This window comes from Colobus angolensis, unplaced genomic scaffold, assembly GCF_000951035.1.
Source record: "Colobus angolensis palliatus isolate OR3802 unplaced genomic scaffold, Cang.pa_1.0 Scaffold266, whole genome shotgun sequence".
Lineage (NCBI taxonomy): Eukaryota > Metazoa > Chordata > Mammalia > Primates > Cercopithecidae > Colobus > Colobus angolensis.
In genome coordinates this window covers 2,708,834-2,713,107 of record NW_012115888.1, presented here as the reverse complement: position 1 = coordinate 2,713,107, position 4,274 = coordinate 2,708,834, and positions in this window count along the sequence as shown.

Genomic DNA, 4,274 nt, shown 5'->3' with positions numbered 1-4,274 from the left:
GGAGGCTGAAGCAGGAGAATCACTTGAACCTGGGAGGTAGAGGTTGCAGTGGCCTAGATCATGACACTGCACTCCAGCCTGGGCAATAGAGCAAGACTCTGTCTCCAAAAAAAAAAAAAAAAAAACCCACAAAAACAGTTTAATTGAATTACAAAATGTAAGATGTTTAAACAAGCTTTATGTAAGGCAGTTGTAATCCCCTTTACCTAAAAGTCTTATGAAAATGGGTGCTATAGCTAACTGGGGGATGTTTTTCCCCTTTCCAGTACTATAAAAACTGAAGATATATAAATCTGCTCTTCTAGGAAATGTTATCTGAACACACTAAATAGGAGCTAGTAAAATTGTCTAAGCTCACAAAATATAGGATAAAGCTGGAGTGCTAGTCGGGACAATTCCTCAGCTGCCTAACCTTTTATGTGGAGTTTTTTGTTTTTGTTTTTTTCTTTATTGGGGCTGATGCCAAAAACTGAGTACTTTTCAATAACAACTACTGAACTGGAGAATTTCTATTTGGGGCATTTACTGTCTTGCTACGGAACATTAACTGAAGCTGCCCCTATGCTAATGGAAATAATGTTTCCCAGAAGAGTTCCATGATAAAATAAAAATGGTTTACACAAACTCTTGCTACCTAATAAGTAGAGAGCCTCTTTTCTAGGACTAATTGTGAGGAACTGCTAAATTCTACAGAGCCTAATAGCGCTCATGAGCTGTTTGGTTTGTAAATGGCATTTCCAAAGTAAACAAACATCTTGTTTTAAAAGCTGCTTCTCTGGTTAAAGAAGGGTCAAGAAAATCTTTTTCTTTTATGTTATTTGGGTAACGTATGTTTTTGCAAGCAAATTTACCTTTCTGAGTCCTCCAAAATTCAGATTGTAATTTTATGACAATATGGTTGTCTGCATAAGTTCAATAATAGTTTTTTTTTTTTTAAAACTATTGGAGACACTGGTTATTTTACCAAGACTGAAACTAAAATAGCCTATTTTTAGGTAATGTTTCAGCAAAACCAACTCAAAAGGGGTCTATACAGCCAATCAATTCTTGCTGCATTTTATGCAGATAATCAGACAAGCATAATAAGCCTAAAACTTACCTTGCACACAAATTGGCCTTGCTATAATTTTCTCTTTAATAAAAAAGGTGGCTTAAAAAAATTGTTTCAAGAGTAAAGCATAACACTTAATACTAGATTTCAGCCCTAAGTTTTTGAGTGCAGATTAAATCATTATTTCTTGGCTAGAAAACCAGATTATAGGCTGGGCATGATGGCTCACGCCTGTAATCCTAGTACTTTGGGAGGCCGAGGTGGGCGGATTGCCTGAGTTCAGGAGTTTGAGACCAGCCTGGCCAAGGTCGTGAAACCTTGTCTCTACTAAAAATACAAACATTAGCCAGGCATGGTGGCGGGCGCCTGTAGTCCCAGCTACTCGGGAGGCTGAGGCAGGAGAATGGCATGAACCCGGGAGGCGGAGCTTGCGGTGAGCTGAGATTGTGCCACTGCACTCCAGCCTGGGCGACAGAGCAAGACTCCTTCTCAAAAAATTAAATAAAATAAAGTAATAATAATAATAATGTCGATAAAAATAATACTGATAATATTAAAATATTTTGGAGTGGCCCTCCTTTTTTTATTTTTTTTGAGACAGGGTCTCACTCTGGAGTGCAGTGACATGATTTCAGCTGACTGCAGCCTCGTCCTCTTGGGCACAAGTGATCCTCCCACCTCAGCCTCCTAAGTAGCTGGGACTATAAGTGTACACCATCACTCCCAGCTAATTTTTGTAGAGAACGGGTTTTGTCATGTTGCCCAGGCTGCTGGAGTGGTTATCTTGAAATAGTATTTTAAAAGGAATAATTTATCTCACTTGAGCAAGTTATTAAAATGAAATTTCAAATGCCATATTTATTTTACTATTTTTTGTTGTTTGTTTTTTTAAATGCAGTATTTAAACAGTCAACTTTATATCAGTCATGACCAGCAATTGCCCAAATAAACAGAAAAATGCAACTGAAAGAAGTTTCTTCATAATGTCTATAATTTTGAAGTAGATGAGTGAAACGATGAGAAGAAAAAATTAGAAAAATGGACAATTTTAGTGTATTTGAAATGACACTATTTTCCTGAAGAGTTTGGATTCTATTAGTCAGCACTGATTGGTGTTTACTTCAGTTTAAGTGAGCAGGAACCTTCAGCTAAACTCCAGAGGGGGAGGAGTACAAATTTTCATTTTCACCAAGGTCTTGTTTATAAAGAAATGAATTTAGTCACATTTTACCTTGGCAGCCAGCCCCTTTGTCCGATACAGAGCCAGAGAAAAGCTACTGTAACAAAGGCAGACAAATAGTAGATGTGTTAAAGAACGAGAGGGTCATCCAGTAGGTTTTGCCAACCTCCAGACAACTCTGCCTGTGACTGAGTCTCAGCGTATCCAGCGAAACTCCCACCTAGAGTCACAAGATTAAAACTGCTGGATGCGGCTCACCTAGAACAGCCCTACACGGCATCCAAGAATCCCAAAAGAAAAAAAAAAAAAAGAAAAACTTACTAAACTGGTTGCCTGCGTCACTTTGCTTTGAATGAGATTCTACTTTGAGAGGGAGAAGCAAAGGTGAAGAGAGGAGAGTAAATCCCAGGCTATGCTTCTTCCCTGAACTTCAACCCCAGGAAAACGGCATAGCTAAATTACAAAAGGACGTCCAAACTGGGATGTGTGTCTAGGCAACTTCCCAGGAAAAGACAATACGAATGTGCAAATTCCATATGGCAGATAATCTCTTCTACCTGAAGAAAAATGCAAAACTGAGAGGAGAGGAGGCAATACTCAGCACTGATACGCAGGAAGAACTGTTCTTTTTTTATTTATTTATTTTTGAGATGGAGTCTCCCTCTGTTGCCCAGGCTGGAGTGCAGTGGCACAAGCTCAGATCACTTGGGTTCAAACGATATTCCTGCCTCAACTTCTCAAGTAGCTGGGATTATAGGCATGAGCCGCCACACCCCACTAATTTTTATATTTTTAGTAGAGATGGGGTTTCAGCATGTTGGTCAGACTGATCTTGAGCCTCAACTTCTCAAGTAGCTGGGATTACAGGCATGAGCCACCGCACCCCACTAATTTTTATATTTTTAGTAGAGACGAGGTTTCACCATGTTGGTCAGGCTAATCTTGAACTCCTGACCTCAAGAGATCCACCCACCTTGGCCTCCCAAAGTGCTGGAATTACTACAGGCATAAGCCACTGCACACAGCCAGAATTGTTCTTTTTTTTTTTTGAGATGGAGTCTCGCTCTGTCGCCCAGGCTGCAGTGCAATGGGACGATCTAGGCCCACTGCAACCTCTGCCTCCCGGATTTAAGTGATTCTCCTGCCTCAGCCTCCTGAGTAGCTAGGATTACAGGCGCCCGCCACCATGTCCAGCTAAGTTTTTTGTAGAGATAGGGTTTCACTATGTTGGGTCAGGCTGGTCTTGAACTCCTGACCTCATGATCTCCTTGCCTTGGCCTCCCAAAGTGCTGGGATTACAGGTGTGAGCCACTGCGTCAGGCCAGAACTGTTCTTTTACAGGAGACGAAGAGATTCACAAACAGCCAGAAGCTAGGTCCTTCCTGCTTTGTATGGAAGCAGGAAAATTGTGGATTCATTGTCTGAGAATGAAGCCAGGTGCTGGGAATTTATGAGCCTTGAGGAAACTGACTGGAGGGAGAGCTGCCTTCCCTAAAGCCTGTGTTCTCCTCTCTTTCTAAATTGTATTGCAGAAGCATATTTCAAAAATATAAAAATTGGCGTGAATAAGACAGCATTTGGGGTGTCCAGAAGGCACTGAGGAGTAGTAGTGGGTGTGGTTGGAAGGCACTCAGGGAACACTGTCTTGGAAGCAATCCCTTTCTGGCCAGAGCCCAAGCTTTGGCAGTGGATGGGAATTCCCCTAACAATGGTAGCATGACACTTTGGCCCAAATACATTGTGAGCTTTGTCCTAGACCAAGTTCCTTTTTGATTTTCTAATCTTATCCTTTAGTTTAGCTAAGTGACCAAATAATTTTCCAATGCGGTTTTGATATTTATGTATTTTAATGCCTAGCGTCTGAAGACTGTCTTTGCTTATACTTACCGATTCTCACAGAAAATGTATTATTATCCCCATTTTTGAAGAAACTTGAGGCTCTGGAAGGAGGCTCTGGAAGCCCATTGGCAGAGAACTAAGAATAGAAATCTCCCTTCCGGCTCCTAGGCCTGTGGTCTGAATTATTTCCTGTACTTCTGCCCT